The sequence below is a fragment of the Talpa europaea genome (assembly GCF_964194135.1).
Source record: "Talpa europaea genome assembly, chromosome: 3".
NCBI classification, from domain to species: Eukaryota; Metazoa; Chordata; class Mammalia; order Eulipotyphla; family Talpidae; genus Talpa; species Talpa europaea.
The window spans coordinates 63,484,442-63,506,025 of NC_140069.1; positions in this window are offsets into that span (position 1 = coordinate 63,484,442).

Here is a 21,584-nt window from a genome sequence, read left to right on the forward strand (position 1 = left end):
CTAAACATAGAGCTTCCATATGAGTATATGTTAATGAGTCTTATTTCTTCTTGAAGTATTGTCCCCTTGATCATAATGTAGTGACCATTGGGGTCTCTTTTTACCTTTTTGAGTTTGAAATCTATTTTATCTGATATAAGTATAGCTCTTCCTGCTTTCTTTTTTGGTCCATTTGTTTGTTGGATTGTTTTCCATCCTTTAACTTTGAGTCTATTTTTATCTTTTGTAGCTAAATGTGTTTCCTGGAGACAGCAAAAGGTTGGGTTTTGTTTCTTAATCCAGCCTGAGACTCTGTGTCTTCTTATTGAAGAGTTTAGTCCATTTACATTTAGAGTTAATATTGATATGTTAGCATCTGTATTTGCCATTGTGTTTGTCTTTCCTTTGATTTTATTTATTTATTCTTTTAATAACTTTTTTTTGGCCTTTTTTTTTTTTTTTGGTAAAGTTCTGGCTTTAGGACTCCTTATAGTATTCTTTGGAGTGGGGGTTTAGTCGTAATGAAATTCAGACTTTCTGTTTGTCTGGGAAGGTCCTTATTCTTTCTTCAAAAAGGAAGGAGAGCTTTGTGGGATAGAGTATTCTTGGTTGACATCTGTTTTCGTGGAGTCTGTTGACTATGTCCCTCCTCTCTCTCCTTGCCCGTAGTGTTTCTTCGGAGAAGTCTGATGTCAGTCTGATTGGTTTTCCTTTGAATGTTATCTCTTTCTTCCCTCTTGTCAGCGTCATTATTTTTTCCTTGTCTTGGATTCTTGGGAGCTTTACTATTATGTGTTTTGCTGTATTTTCCCTTTCATCATGGAAGTTTGGTGTTCTTCTTGCTTCTTGTATATCAATTTTCAGCTCCTTCTTCACCATTTGGTGGTGGGAAGTTCTCTTCAGTTATTTCCTTGAATATTTTCTCTGTTCCTACATCTCTCTCCTCTCCTTCTGGAATTCCTATAACACTTATATTTCCTTTCCTCATGGAGTCAGATAGTTCCCGAAATCTTTCTTCATTCTTTTTCCTTCGTACTTCTCTTTCCTTTTCTGTTTTGGTTCTTTTTATTTCTGTGTCTTCAAGAGTATTTATTCGTTCTTCCATTTCATCTATTCTGCTTTCATTGCTTTTCCCAGAGTTCTTTAGTGCCTCCATTGATTCTTTGATCTCCTGCATTTCTTTTACTTCCTTCTTTAGGGACTAAATTTCGTTCTTTTGATCCTTGATTATTTTTTCCTTATCATTGTTTTCCTTTATGACTTCTGTCAGTTTTTTTTTTTTAAAGATTTATTTATTTATTTATGCAAGCACTGGGTACAGTCAGAAGCACGGGAGGGTGAGAGAATTCACCAGAACCAGAGTGGGGAGCAGAGCAGGCAGAAGGACCGAAGTACACTGCTCAGCGGAGCAGCGGGCGGCAGGAAAGGTCTGCACGCCATGTGGGACCCTCCTCCAGTGACTGGGGAGCAGCCGGGAATCGAACCTGCGCTGCAGAGGCTGCGGGCAGCTTCGCAACCCAGCTCTCAACTGCTGTGCCACTGGGGAGGCCCCATTCTGTCAGTTTTTTAATCATGGCAATTTTAAATTCTCTTTCTGGAAGGCTCAGAAGTTCTTCCAAGTTACTGTCGTTGCAATCAGGTGAGTGATTTTCTTTTTGTTGTGTTTTTTTTTTTTCCTGAGGAGTTGCTGGGTTGCATGTGGTTTTTCTACTCCCTACTGCCTGTTTTCTAATTTGCCATATGCGTTGGGACACTGTGTAGCTGGTACTGGCCGGCATCTTGGGCGAACTTCCCAGCTCACCTCTGGCTCCTCTGGGAGCCTTCTGCTGGTTTCAAGCAGTCTTTACTGAAGAAAGATCCCTGTTCTAAAATGCTGATGAGGAGAATTGCTCCTCTGCGCACCCGGTCTGCCCCGGGGGTGGGTGTTTGATCCCCTCTGGGCTGGGACTGCAGTCCAGAAGGGGCCTGGTGTGTGCGAACTTTCTAGCTCACCTCTGGCTCCTCTGGGAGCCTTCTGCTGGTTTCAAGCAGTCTTTACTGAAGAAAGGTCCCTTAGAATCAAATCTTAATCTTGTCCTCTTTTCACATTATAAAAGTGCATTTAGTACAAGTCTTTTCTGTTTTTATCATATGCATAGTTAAGTAGGAGAAAATGTGTAAATACTCTATACTCTATAATTACTCTGGCTTCATCACTCCATAGGGAATCTAGACTATTCAGGAAACATGTCTTTCTCTGGAGTGCTTTTGTGAGTCCAGGATTATTTGTGTGTATTAGCCATTGTGCTCCTCAGTCACATGTTGCAGCCTAGTGACCCATCTCTGGTTAATTTGATGCAGTATAGTGTAAAGACAAAGTGTTCATGTGTTGGGTAGGTAACATCTCACACTTCTCATGGCCTAGTTAACAGAGTTCATTTGGTCTCATGTCCAGTTTCCTGAGTTTTATCCAGTATTTCAAAGCCTATCTTAAATGTCACTTGTTTTTCCTCCCTCAAACCAAATTCATTTCATTCTCCTTTGTCTTCTTATGGTTCCTGTACCTTTATAGTAGAAGCTCATCTTCTACCATATCATGTAATAATTTATTCATGTTTAATTTTTCAAACTGAATAGTGAGTCCAATGATGTGTTTCACATTTGGACAATTTTTTATATTATTGAATCACTGAGGAATGACATTGGCTCACTTTACCTTTTGGAAATGTCTTTTGAGACCATCTATGATTGTGATGATGATGGGTGTAACATTTAGTATATTTATTTTCTAGTCTGCATATAATTGCTCCAATATTTCAAGGATATGGGCTTGATTTTATATGCTGTTGGAGCTGCTGGTGGCTCACAGTGCCTGTTTGTAGATCTGTTTTTATTTAACTGTGTGCTGTTTGCTATAATTTAAAACATTGTAGAACTAAATTTGATTCAGGATTGTAACATCTTTTTTCTGAAATGGCTTTTATTTTTTTTTCCAGGCAGTAGAGGTGTTAATGTTGAGATTACCTTGTTCCACACTTACGGCTTGAAATTTTCTAGACCACAATGTATCAGAAAACTGCACCAAAAATTCCTCATTTATCCTTACAAAAAGATGTATCTCCTGAGAATTCCTGTCTAAATGAAAACTGTTTGGTTACAGTTGCTATCTTTGGAAAAACTAGTCTGACTTTTTTCATCTTCTCTAATGACCATCTAATCCAAAGCAAAGCACAGATTCAATGCAATATCTATCATAGTTTCTATAGCATTCTTCAAAGATACAGAGCAAACATTACTGAAATTCATATGGAAGTGCAAAAAGCCCGGGATAACCAAAGAAATTCTGAGAAAAAGGAAAAGAATAAAGATATCACTCTCCCAGATTTTCAACTATGCTGCAAAGCTGTATTAAACAATACAGTGTGGAGGCCTCCCCAGTGGCGCAGTGGTTGAACGCTGGGTTGCAAAGCTGCCCACAGCCTCTGTGGCACCGGTTCGATCCCCAGCTGCTCCCTGGCCACCCGAGGAGGGTCCCCATGGCGCGCAGACCCCTCTTGCCGCCCGCTGCTCCCCTCAGCAGTGTACTTCCGTCCTTCTGCCTGCTCTGCTCCCCGCTCTGGCTCTGGTGAATTCTCTCACCCTCCCGTGCTTCTGACTGTACCCAGTGCATGTATAAATAAATAAATAAATAAATAAATAAATATTAAAAAAAAGTCACATTAAAAATAAATAAATAAATAAACAATACAGTATGGAACTGGAATAAAAAAGATACCCAAACCAATGAAATAGAATTGAGAGCCCAGAGCAGTTAATGAACAGTGAATCTATGACAAAAGAGTCACAAGTATATAATGCATAAGGGAAAATCTTTTCTAAAAATGCTGTTAGGAAACTGCATAGTTAGAAGCAAAAAAATAAAACTAGACAATTATCTCAAATCATACAAACATTTATTCAAAACTATGCTTTCTAGAAACAACATAAAACATAGGAGAAAAGATAGGCAAAACCACTACATGACATTGAATATATTTGCACATCATACATCTAACAAGAGACTGATATTCAATATCTACAAACACATGCAACAACAAGAAAGCAAACAGTCCAATAAAAAAAAGGGCAGAAAAGTTAGACACTTATGCAAAGAAGACATATTGATGATCAAGAGACACATTAGAAAATTCTCATCATCACTTACTATCAGAGAAATGCAAATCAAAACTACAATAAGATATCACCTCGCAGCCATGATAATTGCCCATAAAAAAAGACAGAAATAACAAGCATTGATGAAAATGTGGAGAAAAAAAAGAAATCTAGTACACTTTGGTGGGAATATAGACTAGTTTAGACCCTATGGACAACAGTATGGAGATTTCTTAAAACATTAAAAATAAATCTACCCTGATCCAGCAACTTTACTCCTAGGTATCTATTTGAATAATGCAAAAGCACTAGCTCCAAGGGATATATGCATTCCCATGGTCATGGTAGCACTATTTATAATAACCAAGTTATGGAAACAGCTAAAGTGCTTAATAACAGATAAGTGGATTAAAAAATAAAATTTATTATAAGAACATAAGAAAAATAAATTCTACTGCAACAAAACAAATAAATGCTTTCCCCAATTAAAAAAAAATGAAGTAATAGAGACTTTTTTTCTGAAATTATCACTGCCGTCAGTGTGATACAGGGGACTGGCAAAAGTTAAAGGTTTGCTTTGTATGTGTGTGTGTGTTTTAAACACAGTTATTAATTTTCTACTTAATGTGTCTCTTTAAACCATGTATGGGCACTGATATGATGAATGACTGTTAATTTAATTTTTCAATCTTTTAATTGCTTCTTATTCTGAAAATAAAAAGGCCTAAGCTCTAAAAAAAAAAAAAAAGTGATATGTATATACACACTGGAGTACTACTCAGCTGTAAAATAATGAAATCTTGCCTTTTGTGTCATGAATGTGTTACCGGAACCCAGCTGCCCCAGTGGTGGGGGCCGGCAGGGGCAACAGTGTCCTCTCAACCTGTGGACCCACCACAAGACAGCGTGGCAGTTGCTCCTCAGAGCTCAGTAACTGCCGGTTTTTGTAATGGACCAATCAGATGCGAGCTATGAGCTGATTGTTGCTAATTGGTCCAATCACACTTGCAGGTGAAAGAGGATATAAGCCCGAGTTGGAGGGAGTTGGTGGAGCCCCTGAAGAAAAGGAGACAATGACCCTGAGAGAAGCGGCCGGGAGCCTCTGAAGAAAGAGGAAAAGAAGCATCCAGTAGCCAACCTCCGAGGAGGGAAGAGAAGCCGGAGGACTCTGTCACAGACTGGGCCTCTGTCCTATCTTTGACATTGCCTGAAAGGAGCACCAAAGGCCTGGGGGCTGGTGTCTCACTGTTTGTTGTTGGTGTAACCCAGCAACTCCCAAAGAGCTGTTAACACTGGGTGTCTCTGACACCGCCTCTGCAGGATCCGTAGTGGCCATCACTACTGGCCAGTGCTGTCCAGCATTCCTGGTGACTGGTGGCGACCATCACTGATGCTACCCCCACTTAATAACACATTAAAAGAAAATTTTCAGAGTGGTCATATTTTGAGGGTATAGAGGATTTTTTAAAATTCACGATAACCATTTGCTAATTTTTCTAGTAAAATCATATGTTTTTATAAGTATAATAAGTATCAAGCACTTTATATTCCCTTAAAAAGAATTTAGCTGTTAATTGAGGGACAGCTCAGCATGCTGTAAAGGAGACTAAGCCATGGTGGGCTGATAGATTGTGGTAGCAGATTCCATTACTTAGTCAGTCCTTTGTGATTCTGATGTCCACATTTTGAGTTTTCACCACATTCTTCACCTTTGTTTTGCATCAAGAGCTTTATTCTTGACACTGTGAAATTGTTTAAGTTTTTTGTTTTAAATTTGTTTTTAAATCACAGTGACTTAATGGCTGCCACTCTGCCTGCCTTACTGGGTCATGCTGGCTGCTCCACACCTTGCCCTTCACTTCCCAGGGTCCTAATCTGCACCAATCATATTTTTGGTTCTTGCTCACTTCCATACCTTGTTATAACCACTGTAGATCTGAATACCAACTTGCATGAAAGTTTGTACCACCTCCTCCCTCCATCCTCCACTTGATCCTTCAAAAGAAAATCAACCTAACATAAAGGAAATTTATGGTTACTTTCCTTATTGAATCTGACTAAAGCAACTTCAAATAGCAGACATGAAATATTCAAGTCATGTAAGAAAGTCTCCTGAGAAACCACATATTTCTATTTGAGAAAATGCTGATCTCCTTTTCCCTGATCTGTTTTGGGCTTTGGAGCTGCTTTGCAAGAGCCACAACATGTAAAATAGTTCCTGAAAGATTGACAGAATTGGAGAAAACAAATCTGTCTCCAACAGTTCCTGACATTTAGAGCCAATGAAAGAGCTAGGGTATATAGCTTGCAGAGTGAAAGAACACCATCTTGGCTAAATGTTTGGCTAGGATTTGTACTTAGGTGTTTCAGTTGCCTTGCTCATTCTCTCAGAGAGACCTTTGAGCCACTTGTTTTTCCCTAAGCCACATCCTTCCCCTCTTGTCACAAAAAAGAGCCCTCTGGGGACTTCTGAGCAGATGTCCCATCCTCCTGTGGCTTCCTCAGGTTGGGGATTTTTATCTCTGAAAATTTTTTTTAAGATTTTTTTTATATTCCCCATACAATTGTACCCCCCTTATTCTGACCCCAATCCCTCCTCTCCGTACCCCATAGTATGTCTCTGGTTTATAGTTGCTTGTTGATTTTTTTCTTTATTATAGTTATTCTTTTTCCTGGTCCCTTATTTAGGTTTTCTAGATTCCTGCTATGAGTGAGACCATCTGGTATTTTTCTTTTTTCTTTCTGGCTTATTTCACTGAGCATGATCCCTTCCAGCTCCATCTATGTTTATGCAAATTGCATGAGTTTATCTTTTTTGATTGCTGAGTAATATTCCATTGTATATATGTACCACATCTTCTTGATCCAGTCATCTATTTTTGGGCAATCTCTGAAAATTTTTTTCATTTACCCAAGGAAATAAAAGATCTTGATTGTCTTCACTCAGGAGTTATAAATGAAGCACAAATCTGTGTCCACTTTTTAGAGGTTCAAAGCCCTTAACAGGTTGTAATTGCAAACGGGTATGAGACCTGGGCAGGAAATCAGTTGGGCTAGACTCTGAGGATGGTCTATACACACCAGTTAAAGACCTGTGTGCCCAGTGTGGACTGGAAGGCTGTGCCATCATCCATGCGAAGGATAACAAATGGATCTGGCTTGAAATAAAACCAAAGTGCCACTTTAATTTTCAGTGCCTCCTATGTACTAGACAACATGATACGAATATTTTATATTTTAATCTTCAATTCTCACAAAAATCCTATGTGTAAACATGGTAATCAGAAAAGGCATCAGTGGCACAGCTAATCCTCACTCTTGCTCCAAGGTGGACTTCTCACTGGCTCTCCCAAACTGTGCCCACAGGGGGCGCTGCAATACAGACCCTGCCCTCAGTATTCTGGCCTTAAATTACAGAGATTATACACATGAGCAGCAGAGGTGAAAGAACCAGTGAAGATGACCTCAGCACATAGAAAGGGAGTGACTGACATCCTAGGAAATTACAAGAGCGGGCCCTGCCTACTCACATCAGAAGTAGTTTAATTCCTCCTATCTCCTACCCCACTTTCCCCCCCCCCTTCATGTTGACCTTCTCGCTTCTAAAATTCTATCAATTTATTCAGTTGTTCCTTCCAATTTCTTTAGTTCATTGATGTCAGTGGTTTTCCAAAGGAAGGGGGGCATATCTGACTCTGGTTTTCCAAAGGAAGGGGGCATATGTGCTGGCCTGAAGAGTGTGTTTTAAGGTATGGATGGGTATGGGCCAACAGGGGAAACTCTCAAATATTCAAATATTGCCCGATTTCCCAAAAACAAAATAAATTGGGTCAGCAAGGGTAATGAAAGGAAAGAGCAGTGAAATACCTGCATCTCCAGGTTTTTAGAAATGTAACTCTTGGCTTCCACTGGCTGACTTTCTCTTCTCCTGCACTACCTCCCCTTCTATTGCCAAGAGAAACTGAACATGAAACTTTTTTTTTAAATAAATTTTATTTTTATATTCCCCATACAATTGCAACTCCCTTATTTTGACCCCAATCCCTCCCCTCCCTACCCCCCAGCCCCCATAGAGTGTCTCTGGTTCATAGTTGTTTGTTGATTTTGATTTTCACTTTCTTATAGTTATTCATTTTCCTGGTTCCTTATTTAAGTTTTCTAGATTCCTGCTATGAGTGAGACCATCCGGTATTTTTCTTTTTCTTTCTGGCTTATTTCGCTGAGCATGATCCCTTCCAGCACCATCCATGTTGCTGCAAATTGCATGAACATGAAACTTTTAAATCTCTTTTTTCAATTTGGCTAGGAGTGAGCAGTGAGAGAGGATATATTTGAACACTCATTTGCTTCACAAACAAACCATTCTTTAAATTGCAGGGACTTAGTTGGAGGGGAGTGGCTTTCTCTGGTTTCATTTGGAAGTTCCAATGATGCTCCTTCTAAAATTTAGTTTTTTAATTTCTTTGTAGCAGTTATATTTGAGGACATCAATTCTGTTTTATTTCATTTTAAATGTTCCAGGATGGTTATAGATCCTTTTGATGATCATATTTGAAATGGTGAAAAAGAGGGAGAGGAAAATGTAGAGAAGAGGAAAAGCAAACAAATATTGAGAATCCAGCTGCCCAAGCTGGCTAGAAATATTTCTCAGGCCTCAGGCCCCACTCACGGTAGCACCCCTCTCCTTACGGTACGGCTGTCTCAGGGGACAGTAGTGTCCTACAAGGCACCTGGAAGTCCGGAAGCTGATACCTGGTTATTTGGTGCTGTCTGACTCACTGGTAATCTGCTGCTTAGCAACTGGCTTTCTTCACATTGCTGATAGTAACGGAATAACACCCAAAGGAAGCTGAAAGGGTTAAAATAGTTGATGTGTGTGAACACTTTGTACACTTAACTCACTGAACAAATATTTAGTATCATTGTCACTTTTTGTGTTTTTTTAGATTTATTTTTTATTTATACAATAGCTGGGGTATAGGCCAGAGGTATGGAGGGTGAGAGGATTCATTAGAGACAGAGCAGGGAGTAGAACAGGCAGATTGACTGAAGTACACTGCTGAGGGGAGCAGCGAGCGAGACAGGAGAGGTCGGCTATGCCATGTGGGTTGCTCCCTGGCTAGCTGGGGCTCGAGCCCACGCTGCACACTGTGGACAGCTTCACAGCACTGCTCTCAACCTGCTGCGCCACTGGGGAGGCCCTCCTTTTTGTATTTTCCTCTAGATCTTTAGAAGAAAATTGTTAGGAAATGGAGAATCTTTCATATATTTGGGTAGTTTTAATACTTCCCGCAATCAGTTTCTTTTCAGGGCTGAAATCAAGGGTTTGAGCCTGGGATCCTGTATAGCTCAGTTGATAAGATTCGAAGGGGATGTACTGTCTGTAGGAGTTTGGGATCTGTTACCCAGGAGAAGCTTTGGGAGGAGGTGAGTTTTGGTTTTCAGGGTTTTCTAGAAAGTGAATGACATGGTTGATGAAGGGAGAATGAGTGTTTCCCAGTGAGGATAAATTTAGAGTGGGGTGCTCCTGGTTCAGCCTTCCCTCTCTCTATGAAATATGCAGTCCCTCTGGAATTTTAGGGGGCTCCATCCTTGACCCCTTATAGGGTGAGTGTGCAAGTTGAGAAATGTGTAATTGAATGGATTTATTGGTAATCCATTCATGTTCTCTAAAGTTTTGAACAATAATTGACCATAACATTAACTGGTTATGCCTCTTGAAATGTTTTGTTATGGCATATACACAGGTGTATATATGTTTGTGTATGTATTCATATGTAGTAAACTTTTTTGTATATGCATATCTATATGAATATATACATATAGGCACACTTTCATATATAGCTGTATACTCTGTTATAGATTGGTGTTATTATAAATTTTTTTAAAAGATTTATTTATTTATATAAGAACTGGGGTACAGGCCAGATGCATGGGAGGGTGAGAGGATTCACCAGAGACAGAGCAGGGAACAGAACAGGCAGACTGATGAAATACACTGCTGAGGGGAGCAGCGGGCATGACAGGAGAGGTCTACCGCACCATGTGGGACCCTCGCCTGCGCCCGGGATGGAACCGGCGCTGCAGAGGTTGTGAACAGCTTCACAGTGCAGCGCTCAACTGCCTGTGCCACCAGGGGAGGCCCTATTATAAATTTTAAAGGTACTTTATTATTGAGGTAAATGACATAATACAAATTTTGGTAGTCTTTTCATGATACTTAAGTCATGATGAAAATAAAAATTTCATTAGTGTTTCTTTATTGATTAAAAAAATCAACATTGTAAATGGACACATTATAATCTCCATTGTAAATGAGTTATATTGCAATTATATGCGTAAAGACCATAAATTAACTGGATAATTTTTGAACTATTAAGCCTTCCACCTGATTTTTCTAGATTTTTCTCCTCATATTTATCAAAATGTGAAATACAATATTAACTACCTGATACAAATCTTTGCTGAGTTTATTATTTATTTGAGATAGTGTTAGAGTGATTTAGCAGAGGAGTTATATGGATATATTTCTGGGAATGAAACTCAAGGTAGTTTTTTTTTTTTAATTGTAGTAACTGCATTGTAACATTCTATTAGTTTCAAGTGTTCTTCATTGCTAGGCAGGTTCTGAATGATGACCTCAAAGTAGAAGATTACTTTAATGCAGAATCCTAATATATTTGTTTTTTGAAGAATGTACTCGAAGAAAACACCTGGAAATGATCACTGGAGTGATGTTCAGTTTTGATTTCCATTTGATTAGTATTTAATTGGTTGTTGGCTATCAACTTCACTATCTGCAGGAAGTATAGAAGAATCATTAAAAAATTGAATTGCAGGGCCTGCACTTGTGGCACAGGCGATTGAGCGCAGCGCTGTGAAGCTGTTCGCAGCCTCTGCAGCCTAGTTAGATCCCCACCAGCCGGTGAGAATTCTACATGGTGCAGCAGACCTCTCCTGTCTCTCCTGCTGCTCCCCTCAGCAGTGTATTTCCCTCAGTCTGCCTGTTCTGTTCCCTGCTCTGTCTCTGGTGAATCCTCTCACTTTCCTGCGCATCTGGCCTGTACTCCGGTTCTTATATGCATGAATAAATAAATCTTAAAAAAAATTGAATTGCAGGACCTCCCCGGTGGTGCAGTGGGTTAAGCGCAGCACTGTGAAGATGTTCACAGACTCTGCAGCATGGGTTCGATTCCCGGCAGGCTAGGGGGCAACCCATATGGCTCAGCAGACCTCTCCTACCTTGCCTGTTTCTCCCCTCAGCAGTGTTTTTGGTCGGTCTGCCTGTTCTGCTCCCTGCTTTGTCTCTGGTGAATTCTCCCACCTTCCTGTGCTTCTGGCCTATACCCCAGTTCTAGTATAAATAAATAAACCTTTAAAAAAATTGAATTGGAAATATATCTAGAGTATCGTAATAAAGAAGAGTATATAAACCAAAATAAATCAGACATTTCTCTTTATTCAAGGATGCAAGTAAAATAGTACCAGTGCCTTTTAAATATCCTTTGGATTTTTCCCATTTTGTCCCCCAGCAAGTTAACCTCTGCTAAGTCTTTGGTTTTAATTAAAACCATAATTAAAAATATATATGGTTTTCACACCTTTGCACGTATTTTCAAAGTAAAAGCTTGTCTTTTTAATAGCATAATAGTCATGATTTTGATTTTGATTTTATTATAATTAGTCATTTTCCTGGTCCCTTATTTAGGTTTTCTAAATTCCTGCTATGAGTGAGACCATCTGGTATTTTTCTTTTTCTTTCTGGCTTTTTTCATGGTGCATGATCCCTTCCAGCTCCATCCATGTTGCTGCAAATTGCATGAGTTCATCTTTTTGGATTGCTGAGTAATATTAGGGTCAAAATAAGGGGGTTATGAATTGTATGGGGACTATAACCAAGATGAAAATGCATACATTGTGCAAAAAATGATGTAAAATATATAAAATTAAATTAAATTAAAAAAAACCTGAAAAAAAAGGCATAATAGTCATGAATCTAGTTTTGTAAGAGGTGATTAAGTGAGGATCATATGACAGTTGGGAGAAGAAACTCAACTGTGGATAGGATGTAAGACCAGGGAGGTATCTCTGTTTTGGGGGCTGAATAATAAGAGCTGCCCCGGAAGCCCATAAGCAAGATCATCAGTGTGTGCTGGCAATGCTGGGTTCCCAAAGGTGAAGCACCATGCTGCTTCCAAGTTCACCTTTACCACCCTCCACCTCCTTGGTGCTATCAAAGAATCCTATGGTGAGGTAAAGGAGTGTCTGCAGGTTCCCTGGTAGCCAGGTGTGTTTGGGAGGGCAGATGTCCTCCCTCATGCCAGCCCTCACAGTCATGGCTCTCATTCAAGCTGTGTAGACTTCACATCTCACAGAAACTCTTACAATGGGACATTTTGACCCAGGGATTACCTTGGTCTCTTTCATGTATTGAATCTTATATTTCCCATATCTTACATCTTTCTGGATTTTTGTTCCCATTTTGGTGCAGCACATTTTCCAGTAGTTTGTCTTTGTTAAGATTTTGTTGATTTACCATTGATTTACAAAACTATATATTTTGTGGGAGTATAGTTTCACACCTGTATGTGTGATAAAAAAGGTCTAATTGCAAAAAAAAATGAGATCTTGCAAATCTGAAAATGTTTCTATTCAATCCTTACTTAATTGATAATTTAGATATGGACTTTTAGGTTAGAAATTATTTCCCTTTAGTGTTTTGATAGCTTGTTACATTCTCTTCTTGTTTCCAGTCCTGTTATTGAGTAACCCAAAGCTATTTTAGCTCGTTATTCTTTTTATATAAATTATTAACCCAACAACCTCCAAAAATGTAAAATTTTCTTCTTGGCTTTAATATTCTTAAATTTCTCAATGTTACTTGTTATGTGTTTGCTCTATCCATTTTCTGGACCCCCTGTGGTCCTTTCAGTTATTGGAAACTTTATTGAATCATGTCATCTGTGATTTCCTTTGTACTCTTTCCAGAACTCCTCTTATTTGACTAGAGAAACTTCTGATGTGGTCCTCTAGTTTTCTCACTTTTTTTTTCCTTTCAATTTTCCATCTCTGCTCTACTTTCTGGGAGAATGCTTCAACTTTATCCTTCAACTCTTTGATTGTTATTTATCTTGTGCTTTTACAAGTTATTTAGGTTGCTTTTTCTGAATATTTCTTTTTATAATATCTTATTTTTTGCTTCATGAATCTAATACCTTATTTATATTTCTTACTATAATTTTTATTTGTTTTTTCCCTTGCATAATCTCTATTTCATCCAATTGCTTTTCTTTGTTTTCATCTTTACCTTTTCTAAGTTTTTCTCATGAATCTTAAAATATAAAATTCTGAAATCACGAAGCTTGTCTATCTTTCATTATTAAAAAGGAACTGAGAAGGGACTTGGACTATATGGCAATGACTTAACTGATTTTGAGTTTGTTAGAATTATTTGAGTGGACCATTTTTTGTATTTTTCCTATCAAAAGGCCATGGCAACCTCCCTGGGGGCACAGAGGGTTAAGATGCAACCGATGAAGGTATCCGCAGCCACTGCAGCACCAGTTTGATCCCTGGCTAGGAAACTACCCACATGGCACAGCAGACCTCTCCTGACTCACCTGCTGCTTCCCTCAGCAGTGTATTTCAGTCAATCTACTTCTTTTGTTTCTCACTCTGCCTCTGGTAAATCCTCTCATGCCTCCCTCCCCCACCTCTGACCTGTACCCTACCTAGTCTTGTATGTATAAATAAATAAAAATCTGTTTTGTTTTGTTTTTTTTTAAAGGCCATGGAAAATTCTCTTAAACATTTTTATCTGAAGGCTAAGGGCATGGCTTCTAGTGTTCTGGGAGTTGAAGTGGGAAGCAGACTGGGCATTTAAAATACAACTTTCAATACACAGGAGATGATTGAAGTACCATTGTTTTATATTCTTTTTTAGTGTTTTGACAGTATTTTATTTTTTTTATTTTTTAAATGATTAATTTATTTTCTTACATCATTGTTGATTTTTGGACAGTATTTGACTTCTCCCCTCTGGTGTCATCCCTGTAGTTCTCCCACCTCCACAGCACCTATGACCATCCATCACCACAGTCCCGCAAGCTCTTCTCTCCTCTTTTTTTGTTTTTTTGTTCTTATTTTCTTTTCTTTTCTTTCTTTAATTAATTAATTATTTTTATTTTCTACATCATTGTTCATTTTATAACAATATTTGTTCCCCCCAACCCCCTTAGGTGTAATCCCCATAGAGTTTCCTTCACCAATGCACCCGTGCACCATCACCTCAGTCCCCTGTGCTCCTCCCTCCTCCCTCCCACCCTCCCTTTGATCCCTCTTCCTCCACCTCCCCTGAAGTATTTGACAGTACTTTAATCTCCTTATTTTTTCTATAGGACCCAATCCCTTTTATTTTTGAGGCATCACCCATTTCTTGGTTTGATCCTTTCCAGAGAATAAACTTCTTTTTATTTACACTAGCATTTACTTTATGCTAGTATAAAACCAGAAATGTTCCCTCAAGTAAATGTACATATAAAATCATATGACAGATTTGTGTTAAGGTTCAGACTTAGAGAAGAAATCAAGCTCAAATCTTAGATAACCTCCTCCCTAATGCCCAGAGCTGTTAATACATCAAAATTTAACAATTACAATAAATTTTCTGCACATAGTATTTAAAAGGTGATATGCAGGTCAATTTGAATTCTGGAAACAGAACATTTTCTTCCTAGGAAATTATGATATGTTATGATATGTGCCAGACTACAATAATGGGAACAGATGAAGGAAACTCTCCAAAAATCAAAAACAGCATTAGCTGTAATCCAGGAACAAATAACTAATTTGGACTGCGAAAACACAGAAATAAATCTATGTGTGAACCAATGAGTGAAGAATCAATAAGCCAGAGTTTAAAATATGTTAGTAACAACAGGGTGTATGTTGCTTCTCTGAATTTGGGGGTTTCCATTCCCAGTTGTCTCAGTGTCCATATGTTCTCTGAGCCTCCTGGGGTTTTCTTTAGTTGCTGTGCACTCTCCCCAACCAGCTGCCTTTCATTCATCAACAAAATAAAACAAAACCTCAAATACCTTAATCATGCTGACTGCTGTCCCATAACAGTCGTTCTGCACTATTGGCTAATTTATTTTTAAAAATCTTGGTATAGTTCATGGTGCATGAACTATATACTAAATCTCCATACTAAATCTCCAGATTTAGTATAAGAAACAGGGGAACAGTATTCTGGTTTGCTTGTTAAGTAAAGTGCATGGCCCAGCTATGCCATGCCTCTCCTTTTGCTGATTTGCAGTTTGATCCTTACAGCAGAGTTCCCAATCATTTAAAGAAATAATTATTGTTTATGTAGCACTCATGAACAAAGGGATACATTTCTAACTTGGGATTTGAGTCTCCACTATGGAGGCAGGATTTGTGACCGTAGAAGGGGTAACTACAAAACCATACCATTATTTATTTATTTATTTATTTTTGATGTGTCATTATTTTACTTCCTCATTTGTTTTTTCACAATATAAGTTTTCTTACCTCAGGTGTGGCACCATAATTTTCCCACCACCAAAGCACCCACAGTCCTTATCATAGTTAGTTGCACTCTCCTCTCCACACCCTCTTCCCATTTCCCTCCCCTTTCAATGCCTCAGATGTATGATCAGCTTTCAAGGACTGGTTCTAAGTTTGTTTATGTCTGATCCTTTAGATTCTACATATAAGTGAAACCATCCAATGTTTATCTTTCTCCTTCTGGCTCACTTAGGATAATCCCTTCCATTTCCATTCATGTCACCACAAGTGACATGGGTTTATCTTTTTTGATTGCTGAGTAGTATTTCATTGTGTGTGTCGCATCTTCTTGATTCACTCATCTTTCCTGGGGTATTTAGATTATTTTCATATCTTGGCTATTGTAAATATAGCCAATACAGGAGATCGGGAGTTAGGTTTCCTTTCGAATTAGTGTTTATGTGTTCTTTGGGTAGATACTTAGGAGTGGTATTGCTGGGTCATATGGTAGATCCCTTTAGTCTTTTGAGGACTCTCCACACTTCTATAGAGGGACTGGTTCAGTCTACATTCCCACCAACAGTGTAAGAGAGTTTCTTTTTTCTTTTTTATCCAAACCCGTGCCAGCATTTGTTGTTGTTTCTGGGTTTTGTTTTGTTTTTCCTTTTTTTTTTTTAATATGAGGTGTTATCTCATTTTTTTTTTTTGCTTTTTTTTTATATAAGGTGTTATGTCATTGTGGCTTTAATTTTCATTTCCCTGATGATAAGTGATGATGAACATTTTTTCATGTACCTGTTTGGCTAACTCTGCCTGTCTTCTTTGGAGAAGTGTCTAACTTTTCTTCTCATTTTTTGAATTGGATTTTCTGTTTTCTTTTTGTTGATTTATATGAGTTTTTGTAGCTCTTCAATATTAGTGCCTTGTCAGAGGTATTGTGAGCAAATATTTTCTCCCATTCAGTGGGATGTCTCTTTGTTTTGGTCACTGTCTTTTTCACTAAAGAGAAGTTTTGTATGATGTAGTCCCAGTTATTTTCTTCTTTGTTTTCTTTCCTTATGGAGATGAGTCCACAAATATGTTTCTGAACTTTATATCATGGAATGTTCTGCCTAAGCTTTCTTCTATGTATTTTATGCTTTCATGTCTTACATCCAAATCTTTTATCCATTTTTTGAGTTGAATTTCATGTATTTGGTGGGATAGTTTCATTCTTTTGCATGTTGCAGTTCAATTGTTCCAGTATCTATACTTTGCCTCTTTGTTGTAGATTAGTTGTCCAAATATGTGTGGTTTTCTTTCTGGGCTCTCAATTCTATACCATTTGCCTGTTTGTCTTTTTTTTTTTAATTCTAGCACCATGCTGTTTTTATTATTATGGCTGTGTAGTATACTTTGAAGTCCAGAAGTGTTATATCTCCATTTTTACTCTTTTTTGTCCAGGAAGGCTCTGTTTATTTGGTTTTTTTTTTTTGTGGTTCTATGTGAATTTCATTAATCATTGTTCTATTTCTCTGAAGAATGCCATTTGTATTTTTATTGGATTGCACTGAATATGTAAATTGCTTTGGGTTTTATGGCCATTTTGAAAATGCTGATTCTTCCAATCCATGATCAGGGAATATCTTTCCATTTTTTGTTTCTTTTTTATTTCTTTTAACAATCTTTTATTGTTTACCTTGTATAGGTCCTTTACCTCCTTTGTTAGTTTTATTCCAAGGTATTTGTTTATTTATTTATTTATTTATTTGGTGTTGAAACAACACCTGACAGTGTAAAATCTATACCTCTAAATGACAAACAATACTGTTAACCCAAGTTACCTCAAAAGTAAATCTAAAAACATAAACAGAAAATAATTTATAAACAAATCCTATCTTTCCAACCAAATGGTGATAAATCAACTATTTAGCTGTTTTTTATGTTGACTTCTTTGGACTTGATGGTTTATTGAATTTAAATTAGCCTAACAGTATGTCACTCTAAGAAAGATGACATAATTTTCAAAAGGGGAACTTAAACATTTCTTATGTAATTAGGATTTGATGTCTGAGTTATGATTATTATGCCTTAATGCTTGTTTGTCTTATTTTGTTATGAAGGTTGACAAAGTTTTATTCAATTATTGCTATTTGTTTTGAAAATATTAGTTTTGAATTATTATTGAATTGTTACTAAAAATAACTTATCACCAACAGTGAAATGAGTGAAAAGAGACATCATTTTAGAAAAATAAGTATTTTCTGGACTGCTCTAGTAATTATCCTTGCTTGCATGGGGTACTGTCTTTGTTTCTGTTTTTCACAGCCTATGCCAGTCATTTCCAGGTGAATTGGCAACATTGAATCTCTGACAATGGTCCCTTGGGACTTCAAAAGTGTAGAAACAGCAGTCCTACACTGAAGCACTCACATTTCAGGGGGAGCATGAGGCTTTGTAACACATTTTCTTACATGTTCTTAAAATTTCAACAAAGCCAATATTTGTTCAGAAGACTTGTGAAGTGTTGGTTTTGAGTCAGGGATGTCCAGATGATCCTGGTCTAGGTTCTTACTCCTGAATTGGGATTATTTTTCCATAACTGATTCATACCATGAACATATTCTTTCATCACTTTCATAATTAGTGGGGAAGATATTCACTTTCATTTTTTGTGAGTCTCATAATCTTTGCTATTAAAATCCAAACCAAAGGCAAGAAGAGTATCCAAAAAACCAAGGAAAAGTGTGACCTTCCTCCCACTCACAATGATTGATGACTATAACAGAGACCTTTCAGCTTGCTGTATCTCCTGATGTAGCAAAATGATTTAATTTCACAAAGATAAAATGCAAAGTGGAGACACACCATTGAAATAAATTAATATTTTATTTGTTTTTATTTTACTTGATTATTTAAATGAGCGCTATGTAGATACCAAACATGGTTTTATCAGGTTTGGATAATTTCTAATAAAATGGGAATGGTTTATTATTTAACTTCATTTTGCTTCTTCAACTGGCTTCAAAAACACTGATTCTCAAGGAAAGATATTTGTTAATTTTTCAGCAGTGGTTTAACTTTCTAGCTATTAGCCATAGTTTCCAGATAGTTTTCTCCCATGCCATAGGTTACCATGACATACATTATTTCTTTTTTAATGTTTTTTACATAATTGGATGATTGTGGACTTAAACGGGTGGGGTGGACATTCATTAGTGTAGAATAAGGGTATTATTTCACTCCACACATACACATCTACTCAGTATTTCATAGACACTTTAAAATATGTGATGAATAAAGCAGTTCTCTTACTCATATGCTTTCAGATTTATGAGAAAAATATGCATAACTTAAAATAGGAAAAGCACAAAGTATTACAAAGTTGTGACAGAACATTTTTGCATGTCTACAATTTGATGATATTTTCCATGGGATGTCATTTCCCATATTATTAATATTTCCTTATATCAATATTTTCAGTATGTTTTAGTATCTTCCTAATGTTCTATTAAATGGTAATCATCATATTAATAAATAAAAGCATAGCATTCTGTTGGATGAATGTGACATATTTTAGTCATTCATTTATTGTTACTTAGGTTCATAATAATTATTTTATTTCAGTAATATAAATAACAAAATTTGCTATTTTACCATTTGAAGTGTATAATTCAGTGGTGTTATTTACACTCATAATGTTGTACAACCATCACCACTATCTATTTCCAGAACATTTTCATCAAACTTAACAGAAACTGTAACTATTTAGAAATATTTCTCCAATTCTCTATCTACCCTTTCCTAGTCCCTGATTTAGTTTCTGTCTCTATTGGTGTCAGAGATGTCTTTGGTGATATTTGACTGTAATGGCATAGAAAAGACAACCAAAAATAAACAAATAGAACTACAACAAAAAATTTTAAAGTCTGTACAACAACAACAACAACAAAACTATCATTAAAATGAAAAGACACCCTACTGAATGGGAGAAAATATTTTTACACCATACATCTGACAAGGGGCTGATCTCCAAGGTCTACAAAGAACTCATACAACTCAACAACAAGAAAACAAAGTAATCAAAAAAGTTGCAATAGAGCGAAATAGATATTTCTCCAAGGAAAACAGAAATGGCCAAGAGATACATGAAAAAATGGCCATCATCACTTATCATCAGGGAAATGCAAATTAAAATCACAATAAGATACTACCTCACACCTGTGAGAATACTCCATATCAAAAATATTAGAAGCAATAAGTGCTGATTAGGATGTGGAGAAAAGGAACTCTAAGACACCATTGGCGGGAATGCCCCTATGGACAATAGTGTTCAGATTTTTCAAAATATTAATAATAGATCTACCCTGATGCAGCAATTCCATTCCTAAGTATCTACCTGAAGAATGCAAAAATACCAATTCAAAGGGATATAAGTACTTCTATGTTTATTGCAGCACTCTACAATAGCAAGTTATGGAAACATCTCACCTGTCCAGGGTAGATGAATGGGTTAAGAAGAGTGGTTAAGAAGAATATACACAATGAAATATTACTAAACTATATAAAATAAGAAATCTTGTAATTTATGGTTATATGGCTGAAACTGGAGGGGATCATGTTAAATAAATAAATCAGGAGGAGAAAGACAAATACCTGATGATTTCACTCCTATGTGGCATGTTAAGAAGCAAAAAAAAAGGAACATACCAATGTAAACCAAAGAAAAACACCTGAAAATCCAACTGTAGAATCGGGGCTACCAGACAGGTCTCAGGGGTGGGATGGGTTTGGGAGGTCTGGAGAAAGGTGTGGAGGTGCCCAATAAACTATGGAGAATTATCATTGATTTGGTGGTGGGTGTGATATTGTAACAGGGTGGTCCCCAGGAAAGGGGGAGGTTCCAGGTTCCCTGCCCCACCCAAGGAAGGGTGGAGCTGAGCAGGGAGAGAAGAAGCTGCAGAAGAGACTGAGGAAGGAAGCAGAATGGAGCCAGGAGACCTGGAGGAGGTGCATGGAGCCTAGAGTCACGTGAAGAAACTGCGCTTGTCTTTTGGTCGTAGACTGGGTGACACAGATGTGGGTGAGACCCATGGGGAGGTGACAATGGCAGATTTTATCTTGATGTTGATTTTGCTCCTTTCCTTCCGGGCTTGTCTGGTTGTTTCTGGCCCTTTTCTGTGGGTCCCCACTGGAAGATGCTTTAGACTTGTGGCAGGCTTTGGGGCCTTGCTCTGGGCCAGTCCCATTTGGATGGACTTTTACCCACAAGGGGATGGGTAACTTTGGGTGCTTCATTTAGAAACTAGATTCTTTGCCTTACCTGTATTGTTTCCTAATTAAAGTTCCTTCCCATTAAAGTCTCCTATGTTTTGTGTTGATGCGGCGGATGGCAGAACCCATTTAGAATAGGCAGGTTTGCGGGGTTTGGGCTGCCCCTCTCCCTGTCCTATAACAATATTATAACATATATCTGAAGAGATGTTTGTACCCCTAAATCATATACAGTTTTGTATATCAACTTATCTCAATAAAAAAGGATATTTTATATATATTGAATTGGAATTTTTCATAAGATGTAGATGAAAAATTACCAAAAAGGATTAACACAGGTTTTGGTGCTATTTCAGAAGGGTCATCTGGGAAAAAGAATTCATTTTTCACTTTGGTTGTCATTTCAATCACACCTCCAATTTTGATTGTATTAACCAATAAGACATTTCTTGTTTCAAGAAAGGGTCTGCATCTGCTTTCATTGAGATGATAATTTTCCATGGGAGGAATCAGGATTTCATGCCTGGGGGTGCACTGCTACAAAACTCTCTGTAGGACATGCTGTTAACTCCTAATAGCCCTTGCCACAACCTCCATTTTCAGGACCAAAGATAAGAAATTTGTTAAACCTCCTAGTATTTTTTTTTCTTTTAGTGCATTAGAATGTATTACAACTTTTTTGTGTGTGCAAA